The sequence below is a fragment of the Arachis hypogaea genome, chromosome 20 (genome assembly GCF_003086295.3).
Source record: "Arachis hypogaea cultivar Tifrunner chromosome 20, arahy.Tifrunner.gnm2.J5K5, whole genome shotgun sequence".
NCBI lineage: Eukaryota > Viridiplantae > Streptophyta > Magnoliopsida > Fabales > Fabaceae > Arachis > Arachis hypogaea.
Genome location: NC_092055.1, coordinates 96,495,307 through 96,514,063, shown reverse-complemented (window position 1 = coordinate 96,514,063; position 18,757 = coordinate 96,495,307). Strand labels below are relative to the sequence as shown.

The 18,757-nt window shown below is 37.6% G+C and overlaps 1 non-coding gene across 1 annotated transcript; it reads right to left on the bottom strand.

Annotated features, from left to right (window-relative positions):
• Nucleotides 1-17,034: 17,034 nt before the first annotated feature.
• On the bottom strand, nt 17,035-17,142 carry LOC112788157 (small nucleolar RNA R71). The gene has a single exon (XR_003195534.1). It is a non-coding gene; the product is annotated as a small nucleolar RNA R71 (small nucleolar RNA).
• Between the last annotated feature and the right edge of the window lie 1,615 nt (nt 17,143-18,757).

The following is an 18,757-nucleotide window of genomic DNA, read 5'->3' as shown; positions in this document are numbered from 1 at the left end:
CACCAGTCCTGAGCATGGTCTGGGCGTTCAGCACCAGCCTGCCACCCAATTTCTGGCGTTTTAACGCCAGAATTATTTTTTCTTGGGCTCTTACTGTCCTCAGATGGATTTTGGGTGGTTTGCTCATTCCTTGGCTTCCTGCTGCCTTGAGGTGGGGTATTTAATGTTTTCCCACTTTTTAATTGAACTGCTTGGCATTCTTTTGTTATTTGTTTTGACAACTGCTATTTTGTTTGCTTCAATTGTTCTTCCATATTTATATTAGCCATCCTTGTCTCTTGTAGTCTATCTTTGAATTCGGCTAACTGTTGTGTTAGAAAGTCCAATTGCTGATTGAATTCAGCAGCTTGTTCTACAGGATTGAGTTCAGCAGTTACTGTTTTAACCTCTTCTTTCATGGAAGGGTCACTGCTTAGGTACAGATGCTGATTTCTGGCAACTGTATCAATGAGCTCTTGAGCTTCTTCAATTGTCTTTCTCATGTGGATAGATCCACCAGCTGAGTAATCTAGAGAGATCTGAGCTCTTTCTGTAAGCCCATAATAGAAGATATCTAACTGAACCCACTCTGAAAACATTTCAGAGGGGCATTTAAGTAACATCTCTCTGTATCTCTCACAGGCATCATAAAGAGATTCATTATCTCCTTGTTTAAAGCCTTGGATGTCCAGCCTTAGCTGTGTCATCCGTTTTGGAGGAAAGTATTGATTCAGGAATTTTTCTGTCAGCTGTTTCCATGTCCTTATGCTAGCTTTAGGTTGGTTATTTAACCACCTCTTGGCTTGGTCTTTTACAGCAAATGGAAACAGTAATAATCTGTAAACATCCTGATCTACTTCCTTATCATGTACTGTGTTAGCAATTTGTAAAAACTGTGCCAGAAACTCTGTAGGTTCTTCCTGTGGAAGACCAGAATACTGGCAGCTTTGCTGCACCATGATAATGAGATGAGGATTCAACTCAAAGCTACTGACTCCAATGGAGGGTATGCAGATACTACTCCCATATGAAGCAGTCGAGGGGTTAGCATATGACCCCAGAGTCCTTCTGGACTGTTCATTTCCACTTAGATCCATGATGGAGAAAGGGAGATGATGTAATAAAAAAATTATTTTTATTTATTTATTTATTTATTTATTTATTTTGAAAATAAAATAAATTAAAATAAAATAAATAAAAATGGGTGAAGATTTTCGAAAAAATGAGGAGAGAGAAAGTGGTTAGGAAGTTTTGAAAAGGATATGATGATTTTTGAAAAATGTTTTAAATTTTTGAAATAAAAATCTGAATTTTAAGGTAAATTTCGAAAATTTGCTTTAAAATAGAGAGAAAAGATATTTTTGAATTTAAAGAGGAGAGAGAAAAATAATAAGATAGCACAAGATTTAAAATTTTTAGATCTAATGCTCCTTGTTTTCGAAAATTTTGGAGGGAAAACACCAAGGAACACCAAACTTAAAAATTTTAAGATCAAGACACAAGGAAAACTTAAGAACACTTTGAAGATTCACAAGAACACAAGAACATGAAGAAAGAACACCAAACTTAAAATTTTTAGAAAACCAAAATAAGATTTTTCGAAAACCAAAGAAAACTCAACAAGAAAACACCAAACTTAAAGTTTGGCACAGGATTTAATGTAAAAATTATTTTTGAAAAAGAATTTTAAAAAGAAGGTACCCACTTTATCAAGAGCACAGACTAACGCTCTAGCCAAATGGGCAGTAAATGTAACACTTGTTTTGAAAAATCTTTTTAATAACTAAGGAAAAATATTATTTTTAATTTTTTTTTTTGAAAAGAATATAAAAGACTCTGACCCAAAAGACAAAATTTTCCTAATCTAAGCAACAGGATTCACCGTCAGTTGTTCAAACTCAAACAATCCCCGGCAACGGCGCCAAAAACTTGGTGCACGAAATTGGAAATCACAATTCTTCACAAATTCGCACAACTAACCAGCAAGTGCACTGGGTCGTCCAAGTAATACCTTACGTGAGTAAGGGTCGATCCCACGGAGATTGTTGGCTTGAAGCAATCTATGGTTATCTTGTAACTCTTAGTCAGGAAAACAATAAAATAATTCACTTATCAAATTTGATTGCAAGGAATAAAAGGGCAGAACACAAATTATACTTGTATGCAATGATGGAGAATATGTTGGAGTTTTGGAGATGCTTTGCCTTCTGATATTCTGCTTTCCTCTGTTTCTGATTCACGCACGCGCGTCCTCCTATGGCAAGCTGTGTGTTGGTGGATCACCGTTGTCAATGGCTACCATCCATCCTTCCAGTGAAAAGGGTCCAGGTGCGCTGTCACCGCACGGCTAATCATCTGCAGGTTCTCGATCGTACAGGAATAGGATTTACTATCCTTTTGCGTCTGTCACTACGCCCAGCACTCGCGAGCTTGAATCTTGTCAAAGTCATTCAATCCTTGAATCCTACTCGGAATACCACAGACAAGGTTTAGACTTTCCGGATTCTCTTGAATGCTGCCATCAATCTAGCTTATACCACAAAGATTCTGATTAAGAGATCCAAGAGATATTCATTCATTCTACGGTGAACGGAAGTGATTGTCAGGCACGCGTTCATGGGGGAATGATGATGATTGTCACGTTCATCACATTCATGTTGAAGTGCGAATGGATATCTTAGATAGGAACACACATGTTTGAATAGAAAACAGAAATACTTGCATTAATTCATCAGGACACAACAGAGCTCCTCACCCCCAACAATGGAGTTTAGAAACTCATTCCGTCAGAGATTACAAAGTTCAGATCTAAAATGTCATGAGATGCAAAATAAATCTCTAAAAGTTGTTTAAATACTAAACTAGTAACCTAGGTTTATAGAAAATGAGTAAACTATGATAGATAGTGCAAAAATCCACTTCTGGGGCCCACTTGGTGTGTGCTGGGGCTGAGACTAAAGCTTCTCACGTGCCTGGGCTGTTTTGGGCGTTCAACACCAGGCTGTAACGTAATTCTGGCGTTGAACTCCAACTTGTAACGTGTTTCTGGCGCTGGACGCCAGACAGCAACATGGAACTGGCGTTGAATGCCCTTTTGCGTCGTCTAAACTCAGCCAAAGTATGAACTATTATATATTGCTGGAAAGCCCTGGATGTCTACTTTCCAACGCAATTGGAAGCGCGTCAATTGGACTCCTGTAGGTCCAGAAATTCAATTTCGAGGGTAGGGAGGTCAGGATCCAACAGCATCAGCAGTCCTTTTTCAGCCTGAATCAGATTTTTGTTCAGCTCCCTCAATTTCAGCCAGAAAATACCTGAAATTATAGAAAAACACACAATCTCATAGTAAAGTTCAGAAATATGAATTTTGCCTAGAAACTAATGAAAATAAACTAAAAACTAACTAAAACATACTAAAAACTATATGAAATTAACCCCAAAAAGCGTATAAAATATCCGCTCATCACGCACCAAATGGCTTTTGTAAAGAAATAAATACATCCTTTGAAAAATGTTGTCAATTTAACACATTTATTACTATATATCTATGCTAAGTGGATTGTTGTGATTATGAAAATCTAAAACATTTTTAGTTTACTCTCTTTTTCAATTAAACCAAATTATCATATGCTAAAAAGGGTAAACTAAACTTAATAATATCAATTTTTCTATATCACAACTAATAACTAAGAGTGCAAATCAAGCTAAATATCTGAGATATATACAACGCAAAGTGCAAAATGTGAGACAGTAAACAGAAATACAACAAAAGAAAATGTGCAAGTACTAAAAGGAAAATAAGATAAAATAAAATAAAATAAAAATACAGAAAAAAATAAAATGGGATTAAAAAGAGTCTGAAAGTAGTTCACCAAAATAAGATTCGCCAGAGATGGTGACCTCCCCACACTTAAATAATAGCATCGTCCTCGATGCTCAATAAAGCTGGGTGTGAAGAAGCGTCATCTTCAGAAAGGTGCTCTGCTGGCTCTGTAGGGTGTGTGGGTGCATGGGGATCTGCCTGCTAAAGCGGAGGCTCTGTCTGTATAGGGGCCTATGGATCTGCTGGTTGTATCTGTTGGGCCTCCTCATGCTGGGGCGCAGCCTGCTCGGGTCCTGCCTGCTCAGCCTCTGCTCGTGTATCCTTCTCATGCTCATCCGCCTCCTCCTCAGATGGCTCTGATGGTGTGTCAGGCTCGGAGGGGATGTCAGCGTGTCCCGACTGGATCATCAGCTTCAAATGCTCGTAGTGTCGCTTATTGTGATGCTCCACCTAATCTAGGCGCTCGAATAATCGGTGCACAAGGTAGTAGATGGGCTAGGAAGCAGGTGAGCGTGCTGTGGGTGTGGGTGGTGCAGCAGGTGTTGAAGGGGCAGCAGAAGATGTGGCTGTATCAGCGGAGGCAGTAAGAGAGGGCAGTCTGTAGCCGAAAGCCTCGAACTTCCTACCATGTGGGATGATTTTCTTGTAGTCGGCGGCGGGTGGCTTCTCATCCTCAGGCTCCCAAGGTACCTCAGCTCGGTGACCCAACTGAGTAATCAAATATGGGAAGGGCAGAGTGCCTCGGACATGCACCCTGGACATGTATTACCATATAAATCGGGGAAGGTACAGGTCCTTGCGTTCCATCACGCACCAGATAAGAGTAATCATGGCAGCTAGCACCTCAGTCTCGTGAGTGCTCGGCATCACATAGTTGCTCAGAATTTGTTGCCATAGCCGAGCCTCATCGTTTAAATAAATGATTTTTATGCCTTTTGGGTTCACTGTCGACTTACCCATAACCCATGGGACAGCTGGATCAATGGATATGGTTCGCTTCACTGCCTCCCAATCAAAAGTCATAAATCACATAGCTTTCTCAGCTTTTTGGTAACCATCTGGTTCATCTGACTTGGGTTGGAAATGCAGGATATCTTCAATAGCTTCCTCAGTAACTAAAATTTGCTTCCCTTTGAGGTGTACTGCATCCAGGGTCGTCTTATAATAGTTGCAGTAAAATTCCCTGACCCAGGGTGCATTAATCTCAGTTAGATTCCTTTCTAGAAAGAACCAGCCTCTCCGCTTTATTTGCTCTGTAGTGTACTGTTGTAGTTCAGCTGGAATTCTGAGGGTTTTCTCCAAATACAAGTGCCTTTTAGTCGCAAAGACTTCATATTTCAGTTCACAGTAGCGATTTGCAAACTTTATTGGATCAGTCACAGGCACTAATTGATCTGATTTTCCTGCAGAGTAAAGTTTTTCTCATGCCAGGAATCATCATGTAGTATATCTAAAATAGTGGCAGATGATTCTCCTCTTTTCCTTTTTCCTGTGCCAGCTTTAGCTTTGCCTTTCCCTTTTGGATCAGACATCCTGAAAAATAGAGTTCCCAGGATATGATTTATGAAACCGAAACAGAAAAGGCAAATAGTAGGCAAGCAATTTAAGCAATAGATGTGCAAAAGAGGAATAAAAGCCAATACATGAAGTGAGTCAAAATTATATAGAATGTTGGACTGAATGCAAGGTAAAACTCAAAGAATTCAAGTAGAAATCACAATCCAAAAACTATTAACTGAAATGCAGAATGCTTGTTTGTCAGGAAACAACAATAAACATGCGATGAAAGGGGTTAAAAGGGGTTAGTGTAAACTGATAGAGAAGTTAGAAAGTCAATGAAGTCAAGAGTTAAAAGGTGAGGTTAAAGTTAGTGGCATGGTACTATAGTTCCTAGTTAACAGAAATGCACAAACTTGAAGGACAAGTAACTCTCATTCAGGTAGCTACTGCAGATTATTGATGATAAATATGAAAATAAAAGAAGCATGAAAAGGATTATGAATCATCAATAATGCAATTGAAGTTGGAAGGAAACCAAAAGAGATAGTGAATGCTAGCCCAGCATGTCATGAGTCGACTTTGGGTATAAACCAAGGAAAGCACAATGTGAAAGTACCAAAGGCGAGTTATGAATAGCAGTGAAGTAAAACCGGTTTTTGGAAAATTTTGGGCAGCATTCCGGCTATAAAAGGAACATTTCCAAAAAATCAAACAGCATAATAATGCAAGTAGCAGCAATTGTCAAACAGAATTAGCAGTTTATAAGAATTTCAAAACAAATTATATCAAACCAGCAAGTAAAATGGTATTTGAGCAGAATTCTCAATCAAGATAGAATAGAGGCAGAATGGAAACCAAAACAGTAGCATAGGATTAAGGCAATCAGCAATCAAGCCTGGTTTTAGTTTAAAGGTACAATGGATATTGAAATGGAGCACTTGATGAATCAGAGGAAAATTCAGAAAGGCAGCAACAAAAATTATGCAGAAGGATATCAATTTTAGTCAGCACATGGATTTCAAGATAATGCAGAGCAACAATTGCAAGCAGCAGTAACAAATGCAACATATAAGAATTATGGCATATGGCAGAACATTATCAATAGCCATGAAACAGTAAAACAGCAACAACAACAGGCAACTAATAGTGAAAAGCAGAAAATTCAAACAGCAAGTACGGAGCAATTATCAGGCCTAGAATCCTCTAACCACATCTTAGCTATCTAACCAACTAGAATCCACTACGAAACATTCATTTCTAACTAACCTAAATTGAACAGAATTGAAAAATACAAACTAACTAACTTGAATGGAAAAGAAATCGGAGTGCAGTGGAACCTAGGGTGCGCAGTGAAAGAAATTGAAATGAAGAGGGAAGGGGAAGTTGATGGTGGCACTGTGGTAGCACGGCAGTGGGCTTGGGGTCGGCGATGGGGAACGGGTGAGAAGGAGGAAGGAGGGATAGAGAGAGGAAGAGAAGAAGGGGAGGGGCGAGGAGGGGATGGTGGTGTTGGGGTGGTGGTGGCCGGCGATTGGGTGCGGCGGGCTGGGTCGGCAACTGGGCAGGGGGTAGTGAGGGTCGAGAGGAGGAAGGAGAAGAAGAAGAGGAGAAAAAGGAAGGTTGAGGGTGGGGTAAATGGCGGCGGGTTTGAGGGTCAGTGACGGTGGATGTGTGGCGGTGATGGCGGCGGTATTGGGAGGTTGGAGGGAGAAGAGGAAGTGCTGAGGGGGAGGGGGGAAAAGTGATGCTGGGGCTAGGGTTATCGCGTCAGGGAGAGGGGTTAGGGAATTTAAATCCACGCATACGCATGGGTCACGCGTGCGCGTGGATGAGGTGAAATTGAAACGACGCGAAAGCGTCATTGACGCGAACGCGTGAAGCACGCCTACGCGTCAACCAGAATCGTGCTAAACGCACGATTCCAGCGTCGTTTTGGCACAACGCACGATTCCAGCATCGTTTTGGCACAACTCTCTGTTTCAATTTGGGGGGACAAAAATTTTTAGGCAACGCGTGCGCGTCGTCCACGCCCACGCGTGATGTGCCAGAATGTAATTGATGCGAACGCGTGGGCCAATTTGTACCTAACGCACACCAGCTGCACGATTTCAGCTCAACTTTCTGGGCGTTGGATGGTGACGCCGATTTGAAATCGACGCGTGGCCCATGCGCACGCGTGGAGTGTTTATATATATATATATATATGCAGTATGCAGAATGAAGATGCTAATACAGACATGATGAGTGACACTTAGAGAAAATAGAATAAAATAAAACTAAGAATAAAACTAACCTAACCATTACTTCAATTCTAAGCTTGTCAAACACTTCCTAGAAGATCTTTAGTACCAACTCCTTCTTATATTTCAATCAAAACAATCTTTTAAGAGATAAAGGCCATTATGATTGAACCATAATGAGAGAGAAAGAGAGATATTTTTTTACCCTTAGAGCTTGAAACTTGTGCCTATGAACTTCCTGAGACACTTAGAATATGATTCATGAATAGAATAAAATCAAACATGATCTTCACCTTTGATGCACATATGGTCAAACCTGAATAGTGTTAAAGAAGAAAATATTTTCACATTTTAAGCTTGAAAATGATAGTTTCTTGTCGTTGAGGCTCCTACGTAAGATTTCATATGCAAGAGAGTCAAGAAAATGAAAATTCTTTCATGGGTGCACCATGGTTGAGCTTATCTCAAAGAAATTTATATAAGGATAAAGAGGACAATGAGAGAAAGAGATTAATTGTTTATAATTTTGATTTGAGCCTTGGTTCTTCGATCCTATAGGCCGAGCTTAAGCTTAACAACTCTGGAAGTTCTCTCTTTTCTCTCTCTTTAGTTTCATGAAGTTTTAAGAAAGTGGTTTGAAGGAGAAAGATGATGACTGACGTCAATAAAGGGAAGATAAGGAAGGACCTTTGGTCAAAAAGCAAGTTTAGAGATAATAACCAAAGCAAAATATATTTGATCACATTTTTATTTTATTAGAATAAAATATTTAATTTTTCACTATAAATGACACAAGTGTCATAATTATTTCGACTCTAGAATATCCACTAAATTATCTAGAATATCCTATAGATTATTCTAGTGTAGTTAAATTGATCTGAGAGTACCAGTATTAGTTCTTACCAATTGAATTTTGGGCTCGGTAATTATATGATTATAGAAATCTTTTCTTTTACTTTTGATGTGGTTGTTGACCACGATAATAATAAAATATTATCATATTATTATTTTTTATGTAGATTCGGATCCTGCCCGTCAATTTGGGACAAATCCTATCACACAAATTTTACAAATTTCAAATATATAAAGCTCGAAAAGTCAGTTTACTGAAAAACTGAGTTGTTACACTATGGCCACTGCTTTTTCTGTCATTGTTCAGTGAAAGAGCATAACCGTCGGCTAGGAATTTTTCTCAAAATAAGATTAGCGTTGCAAGTATAGCTCCAAGCCAACAAGTAATGCTCAAGTCAAATTTTAATTATCTAAAGATGTCACAATACAAAACAAATATATAAACCGAGAATATTTAACTCCCGGATCGTCTTCCCTGGGAGTTGCAATGAAATGTGCATATTATTGGCTATGGGGTATTTTTGGAGTTTTGGTTGGAAGAGGCAAGAAATGTAAATGCAAGAAAGTAAACATACATGCAAGAAAATAAATGAGAAGCAAGTGAATAAAAGCAATGAAAATGGAAATTTAATGCTAAAAAGAGCTCTTGGTAGGAAATAGGGAACTAAGGATTCCTATCCTAGTTATGGACCACAAACATGGCAATTATGTGGAATTAATCTCAATTAGTCAATCCTAACATCGAGAATTAGTCAAAAGGGCATAATTGATTCCAATCCCTAAGTCCTAGTCAATACTATTAATGGGTCACTTGTAGTCAAGGAAAACAAAATCAATTAACAATCCTCACACAATGTGGAATGGACATCCACAACTCAATTTCACGCAATCACCCAATTTTCCAACCAAGAGTGTGAAAAACTAGGTAAAAATCCCACCAAGCATTTTGTTAAACACTTGGTGGGCATAAAAGGAAAGCATGGTAAAATGACAAGAAATGATAAATGCTACAACTACCAAGCAAGGAAAGTAAAGATAGCAACTCAATAAAGCAACAAATGACATGAAAACATAAATTGCATTAAATGTAAATTAAAATAACAAGAGTGTGCATAAACATAAAAGTGAACAAAATGAGAAATTAACAAGATAAACTAAGGAAAATAAGACCATAGAGCAAAGAAATGTAGAAGAAACTAGATGAAAACAAGAATTAAAAGTAGAAATTACAAGGAGATTGAACTAAGAAACCCTAATTCTAGAGAGAAGGGGGAGCTTCTCTCTCTAGAAAATAACCTACATAATACTAAACTAACCCTAATCCCCCCCCCCTTTTCCACATGGAGTGAGGCCCTTTGATATAGGAAGAATCAACTTTAGAAAGTCCAAAAACTGGACTCTGGAGGCCCAGAAATCACCCCCAGCAATTTGCATTAAGTGAGTCACGTGCTGAGACTTGTGCGTACGCACAGGTGTGTGCGTACGCACACATGCTGATTTTCTTCTTGTACGCACGCACAGGATGTTGTGCGCACGCACCCATGGCTGTGTAGTTCTTGTGCGTACGCACAGGTAGTTGTGCGCACGCACACTCTAATGTGTGCTTCTCCTTTGTTTTCTTCATATTTTCTCCCAATTTCATGCTCTTCTTCCACTCTTATCAAGCCATTAATACACTTGAAATCACTCATCAAAACCATTAAGGTATCGAATGGGATAAAAGTGATTAAATTAAGCACAAAATAGCATGTTTTCACAATTAAGCTCAATTTAAGGAGAAAACACAAAAGTATGCTATTTAGATGAATAAATGTGGGTTTAAGTTATGAAATCCACTTGAATCAAACCAAAATATATCGTCAAATATGGATTCATCAATTCCTCCACACTTAAACAATAGCATGTCCTCATGCCAATCACAGTCAAAGGAGATGAATAAGGAGGGCAAGCAATTTTTTAAATGCAACTACTTATATGCATGCAACTAAAATGCTATCTATTTATATATATACTATAATTCGTATTGAGTTTGGCAAAAACAAACAAAAAAATCTCAATCAATCCAAAATAGAACTCAAGGCCAAAACAAGGAAATCAATGCAATATGCTCAATGTCCAAAGAATTGATTTGAAGTTTTCAAAAATTACTTTCAACAACTTGCAAGAAGACACAATATGAGAGATGGAATCATAGAATTGAGCGATCGAACCTCTCACCGGATGTGTTTACGCTCTAATCACTCAGTGTTTAGGGCTTAATCACTCAATCCTCCTTTAATCATATTTCTCAAAGATTTACAAGTCATCTAACAATCACCTAGTATTTGATGAATGAATGCAAATATCATGAGGTCTTTGGAGGGTTGTAATGGGGCTAGGGTTAAGGTAGGATTAATATGGTTAAGTGGGCTCATAGATTGGATCTTTGATTAGGTCAAGTATCCCACCTAATTCTATATCATCCTATATACATAACAAAACAACCTAACTACCCATTTATCCTCTTTCTCACATTCACTCTTGCATCCTCTTTCCAATTCACGCACACATGCCTCCTTTATTTACATTCTTATTATCATTTCTTTTTCTTTTCTTTTTCTTTTTCTCTCTCTTTTTTTTTAACATAAAAAAGAGAGCATATGTTTCAAGTATAGAATGTATGCGTGTTTGCCCATTTTTTCAAAATTTTCTCAATGAGCACCCAAAGTAACCTTCTACCAAAGTGTCCCACAAATCCCCCCACACTTGAATAACGCACACTCCTCAAACCCAAGCTAATCAAAGATACACTACATGGACATTAATGGTTTTTCACTTAGGGCAAAAAATGTGCTCAATATTGAACAACAGGGGAATTATCAAGGCTCAAAAGTGGTTTACAAAGGTAAACGTAAGGGTTGACCATATGTGTTAAGTGAGTTTAATAAAAAATGGCCTCAATCATACTAAATGCATTCAAAATAACAAATATAGGAAATAAAGATTCGAGCAAATCTAAGATCACAAACAGGAGTATATCACACAAGAACAAAATTTGTGGTTGATAATGTGCAACCACACAATTAAGGCTCAAATCTCACTAAGTGTTTTGTTCAAGCTCTTTTCTATGTTCCATAAAAAGAATACTTTATGCAAGTTCAAAAATAAGTTTTCAAATCTAATCAATGGAATGCCCTAAAAGGGATTTCTTGAAAATTCTTTGTTGTTTTAACCAAACTTATTTCCTATACTAGGTAACATGCAAATAAAACTATAAGCAACTAAGATATATACAAGCAACTACGCAAAGTGATGAAATGCAATGAAATAATAAATAAATATTCACAAAATACCTAATAACTAAGAACTAGAAATTAATGCAAAGTGTTGAGAAGAAGAGAATTTACGCCCCAAAAATTGTGGATCCTTCCCCACACTTAAACATTGTACGATCCTCCGTGCATGCACTCAATCCGGGGGTGAAGAGGTGTGAGGCTCTACCTTCAGCTGGTGGCCACCGGGGCTCGGGGTTGCTGTATAAACAAATAAACAAGAATTAAGGAAAAGTAAGTTGTGTGTGGTATGAGAAAAAAGTAATGTACGTATTCTAAATGCGCACGGTTTAGAACACAACACATTGGTCAGTTAAAAAGGTAACCACATAATCAAAATAACTAGCATTTGTTCCTCAATTAAGTGGCCTAGGTTGCAAGTAAAGAATAAGCAAGAGATAGGACACAAACAAACCTAGATAGCCACAACTAAAGTGAATTGAATATATAAGACATTGGTTATTGAATTTGTGCAAGTGAAAGCTCAAGGTGAATAGAAAATGGCACAATCAACAATAACCAATTCATTGATGAAAAGCAAACTACTTGTTCATCCTTAAACATAATGCAATAGTCACATAATAAAGGTACTTGTTGCAAAAAGTGACAAGCTAGATAAGAATCAAGTCAAGTCACTCAAAAAAATGCAAAGCATTAAAAACAAACAAGTATCTTGTTATGTGATTAAGTTAATAAGAAAACTATGGTGAACAAGTGATTTTAACTCAATTCACTAAAGTAGAAGTGCACAATTCAAGATGCCACAAAAGGATATAGTCTAATGCATACGGTAGCTACAACATATGAATCAAACTCAAAATTCATCTAGACAATCAAATAAAGACTTAATGCTCAGAAGCTATTCACAATATTCACAATATGCACAATAGCCAACAACAACACCATTGCAACTCCCCGACAGTAGCGCCAAAAATTTGAAAGAGCATAACCGTCGGCTAGGAATTTTTCTCAAAATAAGATTGGCGTTGCAAGTATAGCTCCAAGCAACAAGTAATGCTCAAGTCAAATTTTAATTCTCTAAAGATGTCACAATACAAAATAAATATATAAATCGAGAGTATTTAACTCCCAGGTCGTCTTCCCTAGGAGTTGCAATGAAATGTGCATATTATTGGCTATGGGGTATTGATGAGCGGATAATTTATACGCTTTTTGGCATTGTTTTTAGTATGTTTTTAGTAGGATTTAGTTACTTTTAGGGATATTTTCATTAGTTTTTATGTTAAATTCACATTTCTGGACTTTACTATGAGTTTGTGTGTTTTTCTGTGATTTCAGGTATTTTCTGGCTAAAATTGAGGGACTTGAGCAAAAATCAGATTCAGAGGTTGAAAAAGGACTGTTGATGCTGTTAGAATTCTGACCTCCCTGCACTCAAAGTGGATTTTCTGGAGCTACAGAACTCAAAATGACGCGCTTCCAATTGCGTTGGAAAGTAGACATCCAGGGCTTTCCAGCAATATATAATAGTCCATACTTTGGCCAAGAATAGATGACGTAAACTGGCGTTCAACGCCAGCTTTCTACCCAAACCTGGCGTCCAGCGCCAGATAAGGAGCCAAAACCAGAGTTGAACGCCCAAACTGACACAAAAACTGGCGTTCAGCTCCAAGAAGGACCTCTACACGTGCAACACTCAGGCTCAGCCCAAGCACACACCAAGTGGGCCCCGGAAGTGGATTTATGCATCAATTACTTACTCATGTAAACCCTAGTAGCTAGTTTATTATAAATAGGACCTTTTACTATTGTATTTCAGATCTTTGATCAATTGTATACCATCTTTGGACGCCTGGTTCTTAGATCAGAGGGGCTGGCCATCTCGGCCATGCTTGGACTCTCACTTATGTATTTTCAACGGTAGAGTTTCTACACTCCATAGATTAAGGTGTGGAGCTCTGTTGTTCCTCAAAGATTAATGCAAAGTACTACTGTTTTTTATTCAATTCATCTTATTTCGCTTCTAAGATATCCATTCGCAGCCAAGAACGTGATGAAGGTGATGATTATGTCTGACGCTCATCACCATTCTCCCCTATGAACACGTGCCTGACAAACACTTCCGTTCTACATGAAATAAGCTAGAATGAATATCTCTTAGATCTCTTAGCCAGAATCTTCGTGGCGTAAGCTAGAATGATGGCGGCATTCAAGAGAATCCGGAAAGTCTAAACCTTGTCTGTGGTATTCCGAGTAGGATTCAATGATTGAATGACTGTGACGAGCTTCAAACTCGCGAGTGCTGGGCGTTAGTGACAGACGCAAAAGGAGGGTGAATCCTATTCCAGCATGATCGAGAACCGACAGATGATTAGCCGTGCTGTGACAGAGCATGTGAGCATATTTTTCACTGAGAGGAGGGGATGTAGCCACTGACAACGGTGATGCCCTTGCATAGAGCCAGCCATGGAAAGGAGTAAGACTGATTGGATGAAGATAGCAGGAAAGCAGAGGTTCAGAGGAACGAAAAGCATCTCTATTCGCTTATCTGAAATTCCTACCAATGATTTACATAAGTATTTCTATCCCTATTTTATTATATTAAATTCGAAAACACCATTATCAATTTATATCCGCCTAACTGAGATTTGCAAGGTGACCATAGCTTGCTTCATACCAACAATCTCCGTGGGATTCGACCCTTACTCACGTAAGGTATTACTTGGACGACCCAGTGCACTTGCTGGTTAGTTGTATCGAAGTTGTGAACCATGGTATTGGCACCATGTTCTTGGCGCCATTGCCAGGGAAAGAAAGAGCCATGAATTTTACATAATCAAAGTGTAATCACGATTGCGCGTACCAAGTTGCTCACGTTGCCAGGGATTGTTTGAGCCTGGACATCACAATTTCGTGCACCAAGTTTTTGGCGCTGTTGCCTGGGATTGTTTGAGTTTGGACAACTAACGGTTCATCTTGTTGCTCAGATTAGGTAATTTTCTTTTTATTTTATTTTCAAAAATTTTTTTCAAAAATATTTCTAAAATTTTGTCATCTGTTTTCGAAAAAAATAAAAATGTTTTCAAAAATATATTTTTATTCAAAATTTTTAAGAATGAATTCTAGTGTTTCATGAGGCATGTGAAGCCTGGCTGGCTGTAAAGTCATGTCTAACTTTATTTGGACTGAGGCTTGCAATTTGTTATCAAGAGCAATATACTCTAGTGTTAAATGCTGAAGCTTGGCTGGCCATTGGCCATGTCTAGTGTTTTGGACTGGAGCTTTCTTTGAAAGCTTGGCTGGCTAGTGAGCCATGTCTAATTCCTGGACTGAAGCTTTAGACTAAGAATGCAAGATTCCTGGAATTCATATTAAAAATTTTGGAATCCTTATTTTCCTTTTTCAATTAATTTTCGAAAAATCTAAAAAAAAATTAGAAAATCATAAAAATCAAAAATATTTTTCTGTTTCTTGTTGAGTCTTGAGTCATACCATAAGTTTGGTGTCAATTGCATGTGCATCCTGCATTTTTCGAAAATTCTCATGCATTCATAGTGTTCTTCATGATCTTCAAGTTGTTCTTGGTAAGTCTTCTTGTTTGATCTTGATGATTGTTTGTTTTGTGTCTTTTATTGTTTTTCATATGCATTCTTGAATTCTTAGTGTCTAAGCATTAAAGAATTCTAAGTTTGGTGTCTTGCATGTTTTCTTTGCATTAAAAGTTTTTCAAAATTGTGTCTATGATGTTCATCTTGGCATTCAAAGTGTTCTTGGTGTTCATCTTGACATTTATAGCATTCTTGCATGCATTCATTGTTTTGATCCAAAAAATTTTCATGCATTGCATCATTTTCATGTTTTTCATAAAAATTTCAAAAATCAAAAAAATATCTTTCCTTCTTTTCTCTCATCAAATTCGAAAATTTGAGTTGACTTTTTCAAGAATTTTTAAAATCAAGTTGTTTCTTATGAGTCAAATCAAATTTTCAATTTGAAAATCTTATCTTTTTCAAAATCTTTTTCAAAAATCAAATCTTTTTCAAAATTCTTAGTTATTTTCGAAAATTCCAAAAATATTTTTCAAAAATCTTTTTTTTATTTTTATACCAAATTTTTGAAAATAACAATAACAATTAATGTTTTGATTCAAAAAATTTCAAGTTTGTTACTTGCATGTTAAGAAAGATTCAAACTTTGAGTTCTAGAATCATATCTTGTGATTTCTTATGAATCAAGTCATTAATTGTGATTTTAAAAAAATCAAATCTTTTTCAAAAACTAATTTCTATCATATCTTTTCAAAAATATCTTCTCATCTTATCTTTTTCAAAAATCTAATTTCAAAATATCTTCTCTAACTTCCTAACTTCTTATCTTTTCAAAATTGATTTTCAAATTTGTTTCAACTAACTAACTAACTTTTTGTTTGTTTCTTAACTTTTTCAAAACTACCTAACTAACTCTCTCTCTCTCATTTTCGAAAATATCTCCCCCCTCCCCTTTTTTCAAAATTTCTTTTTAATTTATTAATTATTTTAATTTTTAAATCTTAATTTTCGAAAATTACTAACATTTTTCAAAAACTATTTTCAAAAATCACTAACTCTTTTTCAAAAATTATTTTCGAAAGTTCCTTCTCTCTCATCTTATTATATTTATTTATTCATCTACTAACATCTCATCTCACATCTCAACCCTCCTCACAGTTGTGTTTCTTCCATTATATTACATTCTTTGTCTCCCCCTCTTCTTCTACTCACACAGGGATCCCTTTACTGTGGTATAGAGGATCTCTATTATTATTATTATTTTTCTGTGCCTTCTTCTTTGTCATATGAGTAGGAGCAAGGACAAGAATATTCTTGTTGAAGCAGATCCAGAACCTGAAAGGACTCTGAAGAAAAAATTAAGAGAAGCTAAAATACAACAATCCAGAGATAACCTTTCAGAAATTTTCGAACAGGAAGAGGAGATGGCAGCCGAAAATAATAATAATGTAAGGAAGATGCTTGGTGACTTTATTGCACCTAATTCCAATTTACATGAAAGAAGCATCTCCATTCCTGCCCTTGGAGCAAACAACTTTGAGCTGAAACCTCAATTAGTTTCACTGATGCAGCAGAACTGCAAGTTTCATGGACTTCCATCTGAAGATCCTTTTCAGTTCTTAACTGAATTCTTGCAGATATGTGATACTGTTAAGACTAATGGAGTAGATCTTGAAGTCTACAGGCTCATGCTTTTCCCTTTTGCTGTAAGAGACAGAGCTAGATTATGGTTGGATTCTCAACCCAAAGATAGCCTGAACTCTTGGGATAAGCTGGTCACGGCTTTCTTAGCCAAGTACTTTCCTCCTCAAAAGCTGAGCAAGCTTAGAGCTGATGTTCAAACCTTCAGATAGAAAGAAGGTGAATCCCTCTATGAAGCTTGGGAAAGATACAAACAGTTGACCAAAAAGTGTCCTTCTGACATGCTTTCAGAATGGACCATCCTGGATATATTCTATGATGGTTTATCTGAGCTATCAAAGATGTCACTAGACACTTCTGCAGGTGGATCCATTCACCTAAAGAAAACGCCTGCAGAAGCTCAAGAACTCATTGACATGGTCGCAAATAACCAGTTCATGTACACTTCTGAAAGGAATCCTGTGAGTAATGGGACGCCTATGAAGAAGGGAGTTCTTGAAGTTGATACTCTGAATGCCATATTGGCTCAGAACAAAATATTGACTCAGCAAGTCAATATGAATTCTCAGAGTCTGAATGGAATGCAAGCTACATCCAACAGTACTTAAGAGGTTTCTTATGCAGAAGAAGCTTATGATCCTGAGAACCCTGCAATAGCAGAGGTAAATTACTTAGGTGAACCTTATGGAAACACCTATAACTCATCATGGAGAAATCACCCAAATTTCTCATGGAAGGATCAAAAGCCTCAACAAGGCTTTAATAATGGTGGAAGAAACAAGTTTAACAATAATAAACCTTTTCCATCATCCACTCAGTAACAGACAGAGAACTCTGAATAAAATGCTTCTAATTTAGCAAATCTAGTCTCTGATCTATCCTAGGCCACTGTGAGCTTCATGAATGAAACAAGGTCTTCCATTAGAAATTTGGAAGCACAAGTGGACCAGCTGAGTAAAAGGATCACTGAAATCCCTCCCAGTACTCTCCCAAGCAATACAGAAGAGAACCCAAAAGGAGAGTGCAAGGCCATTGACAAAAGCACCATGGCCAAACCTACAAGGGGAGTGGAGAACGCGAATCCCAAGGAGGAAGACCTCCTGGGACGTCCAGTGATTAATAAGGAGCTTCCCTCTGAGAAACCAAAGGACTCTGAGGCTCATCTAGAGACCATAGAGATTCCATTGAACCTCCTTATGCCCTTCATGAGCTCTGATGAGTATTCCTCTTCTGAAGAGAATGAGGATGTTACTGAAGAGCAAACTGCCAAGTTTCTTGGTACAATCATGAAGCTGAATGCCAAATTATTTGGCATTGATACTTGGGAAGTTGAACCTCCCTTGTTCATCAATGAACTAAGTGATCTGGATCAATTGACATTGCCTCAGAAGAGACAGGATCCTTGAAAGTTCATAATACCCTGTACCATAGGCACCATGATCTTTAAAGCTCTGTGTGACCTTGGTTCAGGAATAAATCTCATGCCCCTTTCTGTAATAGAGAAACTGAGAATCTATGGGGTGCAAGCTGCTAAAATCTCATTAGAGATGGCAGACAATTCAAGAAAACAGGCTTATGGACAAGTAGAGGACGTGTTAGTAAAGGTTGAAGGCCTTTACATCCCTGCTGATTTCATAGTCCTAGATACTGGAAAGGAAGAGGATGAATCCATCATCCTAGGAAGACCTTTCCTGGCCACAGCAAGAGCTGTGATTGATGTTGACAGAGGTGAAATAGTCCTTCAATGGAAAGAGGACTCCCTTGTGTTTAAAACTCAAGGATCTCCCTCTGCAACCATGGAGAGGAAGCAGAAAAAGCTTCTCTCAAAGCAGAGTCAACCAGAGCCCCCACAGTCAAACTCTAAGTTTGGTGTTGGGAGGCCACAACTAAACTCTAATTTTG